Here is a 13,791-nt window from a genome sequence, read left to right on the forward strand (position 1 = left end):
GCCCAGTCCACTCCAGCGCAGCAGTAGGCGTGACTGTCTCTTTAAGGCCCTCCCATCACCCCCACCCCGCTCACCTTTTTCCCGGGCCGGCGGCGCCTGCGTGCTGGCGGCTGTCGAACGCTGGAGCCTCCCAGCGGGGCGGTCGCGGCGGCGGGAAGGCGGTGCTTGTTGCGTACGCGCCTGGCTCCGCCCCTCCCCACTTCCTCCCCCCGCCCCTCCGGTTCAGCCCCCGCCCGCACGGTACAGCTGGGCCAGTGACGGGAGCTGCTGCTGCCGCCGCCGCCGCCGCCGCCGTGTTCCTTTCTCCACAGCCGGCGACAGCCTCGCGCCCTGGCTCCCGCCTTCTCCTCCCGCAGCGCGGTCTAGTTCCAGCCGGACAAGGGCACGCGGGGCTCGCGGGGTCTCGCCTACACTCGAGAGAGCTGCGGCCGCGCGCAGGCAGTAGAGCAGTTCCCGGCGCCGCGGAAGCTGCGAGCGCCCCCCTCCAAGAGGTCCCTGCACCGTTCCTCCGGTAAGTTGTCACCGTGGCCGGGGAGCGGCGGGGTCCGGCATTGTGTCACTGGTGCTCCCGGTCGGCTGTCAGCGGCTCGGGGTCGGCGCGCACCGCCCGGGAGGGCCTCTGGGGAGCCCCGGCCCGCCGCCCGGCGTCAGCTGCTCTGCGCTGTCTCGCTGTCACCCGGCGTGGGCCGGTCGGGCCCGGTGCCCGGAGAGCGGCGGGGTAGACTGTGCCGAGGCCGCGAGGAGAACCGGACGACCGGTTTGCGGCCGGGAGCGTGGTGGCCGGGATCGGGGCACGCTGCCCTGGCCTCGCCCGGCGTGCAGGGTCGCGCTTGCTGCCTGGGAGTTCAGGGTGGAGACCACAGTTGGCGGATCGCCGGGAAGGAGGTAGGCTGAGGCCCTTTCTTTTATCACTATTATTTTCCCCGCCAGCGGACTAAAGCTGCGGGTCCCGCGCGTGGGCAGGTTTTGTTTAGCGACGGTGGATTTCCTGAGCAAACCTTGTAGTTCGTGTTCGTGAGCTTCGGAGCTTTCTGCAGCACCCGCGTCCCGTCTGGTCTTTAATCTAAAAACTTCTCTTATTATCCCGGCTGAGACTTACCGAAACCATTTCCTGTTTACATATGCAGACTTTCTTTTTTTACTCCTGCTTTTTAGAGACTCCAAATATTAGTGTAGGTTTGACCCTCCGGTAGGATTGTGGCTGTGGGGCTGCTGAAGAGGAAAAAGTTACCTGTGTGGAGATGGAGGGGGGGGAGGTGGTTTGGGGGGCCGTAAGACCCAGTAGGAAAGAGGCGTTCAAGTCAGGTCTCTGGCCTAATGCTGTTGTTCCCATAGAATGTTCTCTTGGTGACAGGCGGCTCGTTGGGCTTTGTTGCTCCTGCTAACAGGGCTTGCGTGTGCTTTGTACAAAGGTGCACACAAAATTAAACCGTAGGTATTTACTCCATTTTTAAATCTACAGAGGTGGGAAGTGGGTCTTTCCATCCTTCACAGTATAATTCATTTCTTGATCTTTTCATTCTTCTGGTTTCATATGTGTGTATGAATGATGTACACACGCACACACACGCACACACTCTTTTTCTGTTTTGGGAATTCCACCCCAAATTGTCACCATCTAGTGGAGGCTAGTAGAGACATGTGCTTGGCCTTGAGTTCTGAATTTTATGGGCTTTGCATTTTTAGCTAGATGCATAGTCAACCAGAAGTGAGACTTCCAGGGTTTGGGAGGGGGTGTCTACCTCCACCTCAGTAAAGGAGGTATTTAATAAAGCAACTATAGTAGCAGGAATAGGGGAAAGTTCTTGAGGATTTACCGTGTATCAAGTCTTGTGCCAAGGACTTGATCTCATTTAATCAACAGCCTTTTTTTGGTAGATATTACTATTCCCATTTTTTAAAATTGAGACCAAAGCCAAACAAATAACTTGCCCAAGGTCACAGAGATTGCGCGTGGTGGAGCCCACACTGTTAACTACTGTGTTCTACTGTTCGTAGTTTGCTTATCTTTTGGTAAAAGTGGAGTCACACGGGGTGTCCAACCCACTGCCTGTGAGCTGCATGAGGCTCAGGAGGGCTATGAATGAGGCCCAACACAAAATCGTAAACTTAGTTGAAACATTATGGCCCTGGCTGGCGTAGCTCAGTGGATTGAGTGCAGGCTATGAACCAAAGCATCGCAGGTTCTATTCCCAGTCAGGGCACATGCCTCGGTTGCAGGCCATGGCCCCCAGCAACTGCACATGGATGTTTCTCTCTCTCTCTCTCTCTCTCCCTTCCCTCTCTAAAAATAAATTAAAATTAAAAAACATTATGAGATTTTTTTGTAATTACATGTCTCAGTATATTTAATGTATGGCCCCAGACAACTCTTCTTCTTCCAGTGTGGCCCAGAGATGCCAAGAGGTTGGGCACCCCTGCAAATCTACAGTCTTTCCAAAAGCACTACTGAGCACCCTTAACTCTTCCATCAAGATGCACATTTCGGTGTGTTTGCAGTACATTTGTTTGTTCATTAATTCATTCTTTTTTCAAAAATTTAACTTTTTAGAGAGGGGGAAGGGAGGAAGGGAGAGAGACATCGATGTGAGAAACATCAGTTGGTTGCCTGGACCTGGGAGGACCTGGGACTGAACCCGCAACTCAGGCATGTGCCCTGACTGGGAATCAAACCCTTGACCTTTCAGTTTGCGGGACCTACGCCCAACCAAGTGAGCCACACCGGCTGGGGCTCATTCTTTCTTTCATTCAGTACTCACAAATATTTATGTGATACAGAATGTATGTCAGGCGCTGTGGTAGGTATTGGGGATACTGAGTAACTAAGAGTCCAGCCATGCCCTCATGGAGTTCACAGTATTTAAGTAAATTTTGTTTTTGTTTATGTTGTTAATATTATTGTTGGCCATTTGCTGCTTAAGGAACCTTAGCCCAGTGAGTTAACTAGAGGCCTGATAGATAGGACTTCCTGTCTACACAGCCACTTTCTGAATGCTATAGTAGAAATGGGATGTGAAACAAATCCTCGCCTACAGCTAGCTAGACTGTGGCAGGTCCCTGGGTGCTCAGAGTAGGGCCTTACCCCCACTTCTGGCCTTAAGTGTTTGAATCCTGAGAGCAAACTCACTGTCAAATGATAGAGTTCAACTTATTTGCAGAGGTATGCCTTTCCCAAGCCCAGAACTTGGGTTGGCAGAAGAGGAGGGGTAGAATAAGGTGTTACGGGTGCAGGCCGGCAGATTGAAGAGACCTCAGCACTATGGTTTCCTGGCAGGTCTCCATCTCGTGGTGATTAAACGTGCGCTCTTATGTAATGGTGCATCTCCTGGCAGTGGTTTTCCTTCTTTCCTGTTGCTGGGGCAGCGATTCCTACAGCTGTCTCCCCCCTCCATACACATATGTGGCCTCTTAAAAGTAAGAACTTGTTTCAGGTTTATTGCTAGTACACACTGTTTCACTCTCTCTATGCTTTTCTGTCTCCCAGGTAAAAACCTGCCTTATGTTTTAGATCTTTCCTTGTGCTCTTTTTCCATATTCTTAGCTCTTCTGACAACCAGGTGTCTATTGGTGTCTGTTAGGGGGCTCAGAGAATTACAGTATCTTTAAAAAAAATGACTGGACCACATAATCTTCCTCATTTCCTTACCCAAACAAGTGAATTGGGGGGAAGGTCTTTAGCAGAGCCCCTTGCAGGCAGAGAATGAAGATCAGAGAGCACCTGTGCTTGTCTTTTTCTCTCTAGCTCCCTTGGTACCAAGGGACCATTCACGGAGAGGCAGCAGGGTTACAATGCCTTCTCATAGATCTGAAATGCTTACTTGGAGGCCCGCATTTCAGCAGCTTCATTGGGCCAGGTTGCGTAGTTGCCATGCATGAAGCATTTTACTGAGCTCCTGAACTGACAAGTGACCTCCAGTTGAAGCTGACAGGCAGCATTCATTTTCCCTATTCCATCTCCCTGGGCAGTCGGGAGGACTTGTTTAGGGGGTATTCCATCAAGCAGTAGGAGAAAGATGAGAGGGAACAAATAAGAAGCCAAGTGCCTTTTTTTCTTTAACTTTGAAAGCAAATATTTTTCTGGTACAGACTTGAATGGTGAGGGTTAAGATACTTGGTTTAAGGGTAAGCAGTGGGGCAAATGCATATGTGATAGTAGAGACTCTTTCCCCCAGTTTCTCCTCAAGATGGCTTTGGTCTAGGGGTCACCCACATATTCCACTGTAGGGAGATTTCATTTAATAGAATGGTTTTAAAAAATTAATATTCTTAAGTTAGGTTGCCACATTGCAGGGAACTGGGAAACTAGAGCAGTGAGAAACAATGCCTGTCATGTAGGAGGGCTGTTTTCTCATGGGCGGCAGTGAAGGATGTTGTTTGAGGTTGGGACTGAGGGGTTTGTGATGTTCATTTGAAGCTGCTGACAGCTGTGAATCTGAGACCAGTGAAACAATTTCAGGACGTCATTGGGGCTACTGTCTTTGAGCATCAGGATTGTTCACTCCTACCTTGAATTGGGTTCAAGGCAACACGAGCCTTTGCTCCCTAGGATGATGGTAAGTTTGTATCTCTGTGATTGTTTTTATCTGCAAAAGTAGAGGTGCCGGGGAAAGAGTTACACCTCTTATGAGCCTTAAGTTTTTGCACAGAGCCTGTGAGGCACCTGTGGATGTTCCCTTTTCTTGTGCTAATGTGTTTCTGTGGTGGTGTCCTTTTTCTTTCCCTTTTAGTCCTTTGGCCTAGAAGCCAGCGGGGCTCCTCTGTTTGTTTGGTCATCCTCGGTTCTTGCCTGAATGTGGAAGTCTCCACTCTGCTGGTAGACCTTGCGGTGGCACCCAGCTGATTCTCTTCAGCCAGGAAAGGCCACCTGTGCTGTTGTTGGGGCGGGGGGCGGGGGACAATTGAGTCCCTGTGAAGGTATTGGTATAGCAACAGCAGAAAATGCAATGGCAGCGGAAACTAAATGAGTTTCAAAGAGTCTGGTGTTGCCTGTGATGTCTTCTCTCACCCTGGCTCTTAATCTCAAAAGAGGAAAATAGCTACCCTCGAAATCTGAAGGCTGCATGCCAAGAATGAGAAACAGGATATTATTGAAGCATTTTTCTCAAGCAGAAACAGATGTACTTCCCTGTTACTGTCGCCAGTGTTAGTAGATCCTTAAAATTACCTGATAGGTGTGTGCCCTTAGATGTACCACCACCTCCCACATACATATACCAGTGTTGTATTTCTTTTTGGCAGGGCCTGTTTCCTTGACTTGGGAGAAGTTAGCCTGGGATTCCTGATGACAGTAATAGGTTCTCAGTGTGTTTGCAGACGGTAGGGCTGGTGACTGGCAATTCTTTATTACCCAGAAGAGGATCCTCTGTGGTGAAAGTGAAATGACTCAGGGTTCTTTTCTCCTGTAGTTGGATATGGGACACAAAACCTCGTAAGAGACACAAGCAGGGGCCCCTTCCAGTCCTTCCTTTCTTCCCATTCTTTCTTGTGAGAGGGAACGTCCAGTCTCTTCAGGTCCAGCCTCCTGCCAGCAGTGACTTGCCTTCACCCATATAAGTTTAAGATCCCGGCGCAGAATTGCTCAGTGTGGAGACTGTCCTTGTTGAAATTTTGGCTGCACTAGGTCTTGGCTTTCAACAAAGCCAGTGAAGTGAAACTGGCTTCTGGGAACGGGATAGCAGTGTTTATCCCACTTTCCCTTCTTTGGGCTGCTCGGAGTTGATCTCAGTGCGTTGAGTGTGTGGAGGTTAAGAAAGGGAACTTGAAAAAAGAGAACAAAGTGGTTTTATTTTGCATTTTAAATTGTAGCTAGACGAACTGTGTGAAGAAAGACTGAGGGGGATTTAAAAAAAATCAGTTCACTGAGACGATTTGACAGAAAGCTTGGTAAATAAAGGAGAAAAAGTCTCCATGTTTCTACCATTTTTAACACAAACATCATTTCCATGCGTTCTCCCTTTTGTTTTAATTGGTAATATGATTATAGTCAGTTTCGTATTTTTTTTTTACTTAGCATTATCCCATAAAACTTTTTAAAAAATATTTTTTAAATTTATTTTTAGAGAGAGGGGAAGGGAGGTAGAGAGGGAGAGAAACTTCAGTGTGTGGTTGTGTCTCGCACGCCCCCTACTGGAGACCTGGCCCACAACCCATGCATGTGCCCTGACTGGGAAGCGAACCAGTGACCTGTTGGTTTGCAGGCCTGCGCTCAAGCCACTAATCTACACCAGCCAGGGCCTGTAAATATTTTTCTTATCGTGGCATATAGCCTTTTGTAATTATTTTTAATGGCTTTGTAATATTCCATCAAATAGATCATCTTTGCTTTAAATATCATCTCTTATACATCTAAGGTTATTTCTAAATTTGCTCAAGGATATTTTTTTCAGAGGGGTGATTTTATTTTGTCTAATTTTTAAAAAACAGCTTTAAAGACTATACTTTCAGGGATCATTTCTATAGTTCATTAAAATCGCTTTATTGAGATAATTTATCATAAAATTCACCCATTTAAATTATACAAGTCAGTGGATTTTAGTATATTTACAGAATTGTATAACCACCATCACAATCTAACTTTAGGACATTTTCATCACCCCCAAAAGAAACCCCATTAGTAGTCACTCCCTGTTCCTCTACGATGCTCCCAGCCATGGCCACAACTAACTAATCTGTTCTCTTTATGGTTTTCCTGTTTGGACATTTCACAGAAACAGAATCATACAATATGTGGTCTTTAGTAATTGACCTCTTTCATGTAGCATAATGTTGAGGTTTACCTATATCGTGCCATATAGCAGTACTCACTGCGCTTTATTGCTGAATACTCTGTTTATCATAGGTATCCCACCTTTTGTTTATTCATCAGCTGATGGGCACTTTGGTTATTTGTGTTTTGGTTATTAGGAATGATGTTGCTGTGAACATCCATGCATGAAGTTTTTTTTTTTTGTGGGCATATATTTCTATTTCTCAGGGAGATATTTTAAGAGCTGCATTCATGTTTCTGTAGCAAGAGCTGCATTTTGGAGTTACAATTATACTTGGTCATGTCATTTGTTTGGGGAAGAACAGGGTTCTAACAGAAACTCTTGGGGATAGTGCCCTGAATTAAGAAAAGATGTTTCATACACACTGACACACACACACACACACACACACACACACAATCTTGTGTTTATGAAGTTTGAACTCTCCTGTAGCATTATTTCCAAATCTTTGCTGCAGAACTTCAAACACTAGTGAAAGTTGACAGGTGCAGTAATGCCTGAATCCAGTGCACATGTGCTGCTATTTTTTTTTTTTAATTTTAAAGAGCATTTTCAGCATGAAGCTTCAGTTCTAAATCACATCATGTGTTTTATGGAGAGAATTTTACTGTGAACCCCACAGAGCCTTCCTTAACAAGTGTAATTTATGGTTCTCAGAAGCATGTCCTTTCTGTATGAAGAATCCCATGCCAGGGCTAGTGCACCTGCTCTGAGGCTTCTGCTAGGCTGGGGAGTGGAATGCTTACTGAATAGAGAGCCAGCCAGCCAGGTAGTGGGGAGGGCTCTTTGCTGGTGGACCTCAGTTGCACCAGAGGTTAAAAATACAGACCATGCGAGACACAAAGAAGAACAGATGGTGCTGCTGGGAGTGTCATTTCCTCTACAGGATCTGCCCTTGGATGGTTTTACATCATACCAGCCAAGTTACTAAAATAGTGCAGTAGCTGGTCTTGCTTTCTGTGCTCCTAGATCAAGCATGCATATGCTGACCACCTAATTTTTTTATTTTAATAGAGAATAAACTTTGCCCTGACCTGTGTGGCTCAGTAGGTTGGGAGTTGTCCTGCAAAGCAAAAGGTCACTGGTTCGGTTCCCAGTCAGGGCACGTACCTGGGTTGCCAGTTCAGTCCTGGTCTAGGTGCGTAAGAGAGGCAACCGATCGGTTTTCTCTCTCTCTAAAAATAAGTAAAATCTTTAACAAAAATAGAGAGTAAACTTTATGCTTACTGTTTTTTTTAAAATCCTCACCCAAGGACATGCCTATTAATTTCACAGAGAGAGAAGGGAGGGAGAGGGAGAGAGAGAAACACTGATTAGTTGCTTCCTGTACACACCCCGACTGGGAATTGAACCCTCAACCTTTTGGTGTACATGATGATATTCAATCAACTGAGCCACCCAGCCAGGGCAGGCCACCTTATTTTTTTATTAGAGGGTCAAGGTGGTTCCACCCCAGAGAGAGATATGTGGGACACAGGGCACGTGCTCTTTGTCCAGCAAACTGAACAGAAAGCAGGAACTTGAATTATTTTCTCTTATGCCTGTATTAGATCACTGTACCTGGAGCCACGCCCAAGGATCAGTCCCTCCAGGAAGTAGTCGTGTGTGTGTGTGTGTGTGTGTGTAAATGTAAATGCATGTGGATGCAATCATAACTTTCCTGTCACAATTCATTGCCAGAAGTTTTGGATTTGGAGTGGGCTCTACCTGTTAATGCAAAGTCTATTCCAAAGTCCTAGGAGTCTCAAAAGGCTGAGTGAAGTGACACAAGATTTTTACCTGAAGATCTGAATTCTTGACTGTAGTATCCAGAGGTTACTACTAAACTTCTCGCACAGCAGAGAGACTTTGAGGCTCATGAGAGGCTGGAGTTGGAAGGATGGAACTTTGAGATCACCTCATTCTGCCTCCTCACTTTACAGAACAGAAAATGGAAAGTGGGTTCTCAGAGCTGACTTCCCTGTGTGGCGACAGGGCCAGGGAGGAAGCCAGGGCTCCGGATTCCTGGTCTAGTGCTCTTTCTACCCACGCGTGTTCAGCTTCTCTTCTCTGGGCCTGTGCCAGGAAAGGGGACTGGGAGCAAAGCAGAGTGTGTGATTCATATTGTTAGGAACAAATTCAGGCCCCCCCTGCGGCTGTGGTTTTGAATCTAATAGTGAAATTATTGTTACAAAGGTGAGAGAGTCTTTAAGGGTAGAACTGTGCCTAAAATGGGCTCTGATGTCTCTGTGCTGTGCTTCTTTGCAGTTTGAAAACCGCATCTGCCTCCAGACCAATATGTGTCCTCTGAGTCATTTTCTTCTTTGTGTGCCCGTTGCCCAGCCATGACAGTGGCAGGAACTGGTATCATCCTAGGGGTAGTGGAACTGCCCAATGATTGGGAACGTGCTGTCTGGGAGGGCTGATGCTCCCTCCCTCCCACCACAGTAGCAGACCAGAACCCTTCATGGCTGTGGTTCTTATTTCTTCAGGTTTATTTTATGTGGCATCAGCCACCCATCAAATGCAGTGGGAACAGACCTCCCTGACTGTCTCTAACCAGCCAGGAAGGAAACATGCTGCCTTTCCCTATCCTGAAAACCACTGAGCAGTTTTATGTTCATTGGGTGCTGCTCTTTCAGGCTTTCATTGGGTGTCTTGGCATGCCCAAGGCATTTCCAGAGAATTAAGAAATGGTATGCTGGCTGGTCCACACCTTGATCAGTCCTTGATTCCCATCCACCTCCAGGTAGAAACTCCTCCATGGGAAGGCCATCTACCTCCTTGTTTCAGTCCTGTGGGGATTTTGCTTGTTACGCAGCAGTATGACAAGAAAAACAGGCTCTGGGTTTCATAAGAGTTCATGGGTCCATCTTTTCCCCCCTTCCTTGCACCTTGAAGTCATAATAATTTGTGAGTTGATAATCTGGTTGGCTTGTGACATCAGGCTGGTGGGAGGTGGGTACATTGCTGCAGAAACCGAAAGGAAGTAAATCTAATCACTTGCTAGGCAAGTATTTAGTGAACACCCGTGATCCGTGCTCGGTGTACTTTGATACTTGCCCTCCTGGAGTTAACAATGTGGGGGAATACCCACTGGTATTTAACGTGAGAGTAGTATCGGAGGAATCCGTTGCCTACAGTTGACTTGCAGCGTGACCACTCTGAAGGCGTCATTCTGACTTTTCAGTGCCATCTGTGTGCCACACCAGTAATCGCCCTGAAAGGGAGGAGGGCTTGAAAAATATTCTTGGAGAATTTCTCCTGGCATCCTGAGCAAGAAAGCAAATTGCTTTTCACTGCAGAGTGGGCTAGGTCTAGGAGTTTGATCTGGTGTGAGGATTCCTGTTTTCCGGCTTTACTTAACCAATCAGCTTTTCATGTGGGAATGAAAACTTTTTTTTCTTATTAAGACACAAAAGCAGGTTTGGATTCAACCATGAGAAATTAGGAGGAGAAAAATGGGATCAGTGGCATGAATTCCTTAGGGAATCATTTTTCTACCATCTCTCCTAAGCCTCAGTTTTGGATATAAAGGTTGATTTGTGATGTCCCTTTTCCTGATATGTCTGTGGCTGTGTAACCTGCTGGAGGCAGTCAAGGACCTAATACAATACTGGCAAAAACAAGGCTCCCAAGAAATGCATATACCCATAGATTTTACCTGTATATGTAGCCACCTCTGTGTAGGCCCAGGTTCCAGGCTGAGACTGAAAGTCCCCTGAGGATGACAACTGTCTTATCTACTTCTTTGTACTCAGCTTTTGAATTAATTTGTTAATTGATAGGTGATTGACCAGGCCTAGAGGATTAAAGTAAAAGGTGAGAGAGCAAGGTGATTCTGAGGATGTTTGCCTTGATGAGGAGGAATCAAAGAATAGTATTAATGAAATTCTAGAAAGAGACACTTGGAAGGAGGCCCGGTTTGAATGAAAAGCAAATATAAACTAGGTGATAAAATGCTGTTAACATTCACCAAGTTCGCTGTGACTGGTGCCAGGAAAAGAAGGTGGCTCAGGAACCACGGAGTTTGGGGGAGGAGGTGAAGGAAAGAGAGAGCACTGGAGGTTGTTCGGAATCTTTCGGCAAGGTCAGTCAGACACAAACCACAGGACCTCTTGAGAATTTTTTTTCATGATGTCGTAACAAGGCTTGTGGGAGGCACACGTCACACCAGAACGGGAACACCCGATCACCACACCTGTGAACTACAGAAGGATCTAAGGACTCTGATCTAAGATCAGAGAACCCCTCCTGGTTTTCAGGTGCAGGTCTGTCTTTGTTTTGGGAACTGGGCCATTCTTTGAGACGCCCCAGGAGGCCTTAGTCACGACCTAAATTCAGTGTACACATGTGCCTCTTAGTTTGGCCTTATCTGCATAGATATGTAAATATATGTATATATTTAGCATCCACTGTGAGGTAGTCACAGGCAACAGGGTAATTAACCCAGTCTTGTTTCTGTTTGTTCTCCAGCATGGAGCTCTTTCGGGGGTGGTCTGTTACTTCTGGAATTACAAAATGTGATTATGTGGGTCACCTCCTTTGAAGGTCTGGGTGCACTTTTGAAAAATCACATCTTTGAAAGAAAGGCTGCTCTCTACAAATGCTGCCTGCTTTTCTTGGGATATGTGTGAGCAAAAGCAGAATAAACAGATTTCAGGATCTTTGGTGTTGGTAAAATTTTCTGTGAATAGCAACAAGAACAAGCAACAAGGTAGATATTTTTTAAGCAGTACCTCTGAACACGTTTAGTAATTGAACTAATGTTTATTGAATGCACTTTCCCGTAAAATCACCTCCCACCCTCACGGGGGTTCTTGGCAGCGCACAATCTAACACCTTTTTTGAATCGTTCTCCAGAGTGTTGGTAAGTCTCTCTCACCCTCATAGATTTGCAGCTCCTTAAGGGTGGCAAGGGCTGGTTTGAGTTTCCTCTGCAGTCTGGGTATCCATATTAATAGCAATAAAGATTTTTTCGTTTTACAAGACATCATATAATACTGTGTGGAAGGTTTTTGTCCCATTTTTTAAGTGGGAAAGCAAAGGCCTTTAGTGACCAGTAGACACTCAGCAGCCACTCACCGCACATGCAAATAGTGACCCGAGTCAGCTGGGGCTCAAGGCTCGGTCAAACACTGGTGTCCCGTTCAGGGAAGTAGGAAACCCCCTGGAACTGCAGACTGGATAAATTTTAACTTGCTCATGAAAAGCAGTGTGACAGCCCCTTTCCTGTTCCCCCACCCCCAGTAAGCATAGGCACTCTGGGGTGTTTTTGTGTACAGGTGGGACAAATGTGAAAGTACACACAACTGGAAAAGGGCAGCTTTCATCTGCTCTGGAAGAAGCACCTCCATGTAGTCTGGGGGGCTTTGATTTTTAGTTTTTGGAGGAAGGGGAGGCTATACAGACAGAACCCTGGTATCTAGAAATCCATGCAGTTTTCCGGTTAGTAGAGGGTCCAGCTGGGCTATGCCAGAGCCGAAATTCTGAGTTCCTTGGGTTCTAAGGACCCTGTGATGGGGATTTGGAGCGGTTCTGCAAACTTACTCTGTGCCACACGTTGTTGCAGTCTTCTTTCTGTCTTTTTGCAGGCATGTTCGGACTCCAGGGAGCAGCAGTGGGTCCAGTGACTCCTTGAGATGTGCCCCCTACCCCCATGCTGTTTCCAAAGGGGATTGTCTTGCCTTAGGAACTCATGAGGGTTCCTGAAGGAGTGTTCTCCCTTTTTTATTTTTTGCTGGCTCAAGAACCCAGGCTCTCCTGTAGGTGAGGCTTGATCTCCTGTTTCCCATTGCCTTGGTCTGGTTTTCCCAGGCAGAGGACGAGCCCGTGAGGACAGGAAGGAGGGGAGAGGTGGAGGTCCTGCCTCTCCCAGGACAGCTCAGATCTGTGGACCCATAAAGTCATGCTCGTGTTCCTGGGACAGGGTGTGCTTGGCCAGCTCCGTCTCTTTTTCCATTTAGCTGGGAGAGTGGAGGAGTAAGGCTGGCTGCGGGCCAAGCATAGTTTCCCCTTTTCCTCTGTTGAATGGAAATCGCCGGCTGTTGCACGGGGTGGGCACTGAGTGGGAGGCGGTGGAGACTAGTGGGCTCTGGGATCAGACAGGCCCTGCTTTTGGTGTCGGCTCAGCCGCTTATGGTTTTGTCGTAAAGTGGAGATGGTAATGTCAACATTACCTCTCTCTGGAAGGGCAGCTGCTGAGATATTAATGATTATGCCTGGGGTAGGGAATTCCAGGGCGAGGAAAGGTAACAGGAAACTATAACTTCTTAAATTTTTTTTGTGTGTCATTTGAATTTTTCACTGGTATGTCTAACTTAATTAAATTACATTTGAAAGTACTCCCTTGTGGGATTATTATAAAAATCGAACAAAATGGGGTATTTAAAACACTAGGTGCAGTGCCTGACACCAAAAGATACTCAGCTGGCAGTTTATTTGGGGAGGAGGGATGTCAATCAGTAGTCAACCCTTGCTCTTGTAGTGCTGTTTTGTGTCTGGTTAGTGTGGCCTGGGGTAAGCCTCCTCGTTAAGACCCAGCTTCTTTACCTGAAAATGGGGATAACAGTATGGAAGAAGCGTGTAAAGCAGTCAGCCTGATATCTGGCACATAGTAATTGCTCAGTAAATACGAACTGTTATTGGCGCTGACCAGGGCCACAGATGTAAAAGGGCACCACTAATCTGGACAGGAGATTGTGGAGGGTCACCTTGGTGGGGCTGAGTGTGGCAGAGAGGCCAGTTTAGGACCTCATCCTTTCTCTGCTTCCCAAGACGGATGGATGGCTGCAGCCAGGATGACAAAAGGGAGAGGCTTGTTTCCTCTCTCCATCTTTCTGGCTTGGCAGGCGGTAGACTCCTTACCACTGCCCTTGTAAGTTCAGGTGTCTCAGCTCCTGCAGGTCTGGTTGCTGTTAAGCTGCTGTGCTGCTGTAGTCTACACTGACACCGTATCAGCCGAGTCTGCTCACCCTCACTCTGTCGTCCTGGAGGGCCTGCACTAGGATGGGCTCAGCTTCCCTAAGGCAGGGTGTCTCTCCAC

General features: G+C 47.0%; 1 protein-coding gene and 1 pseudogene across 2 annotated transcripts in view; one reads left to right on the forward strand and one right to left on the reverse strand.

The window, feature by feature from the left end:
- Nucleotides 1–226: 226 nt before the first annotated feature.
- SUSD6 (sushi domain containing 6) overlaps nt 227–13,791 on the forward strand; it is a 92,845-nt gene continuing 79,280 nt past the window's right edge. Inside the window, exon 1 of one of the 2 annotated variants that reach the window (XM_045822515.1) lies at nt 227–511. The gene's annotated coding sequence lies outside the window, so the exon portion shown is untranslated. Of the gene's footprint in view, nt 512–576; nt 886–13,791 lie in introns of those variants that run through there. The other variant, XM_045822516.1, reaches the window with a different exon arrangement.
- Nucleotides 10,877–10,966, reverse strand: LOC123809066 (annotated as a pseudogene).

The sequence above is a fragment of the Phyllostomus hastatus genome, unplaced genomic scaffold (assembly GCF_019186645.2).
Source record: "Phyllostomus hastatus isolate PE091 unplaced genomic scaffold, TTU_PhHast_1.1 phas_scaffold_501, whole genome shotgun sequence".
Classification (NCBI taxonomy): domain Eukaryota; kingdom Metazoa; phylum Chordata; class Mammalia; order Chiroptera; family Phyllostomidae; genus Phyllostomus; species Phyllostomus hastatus.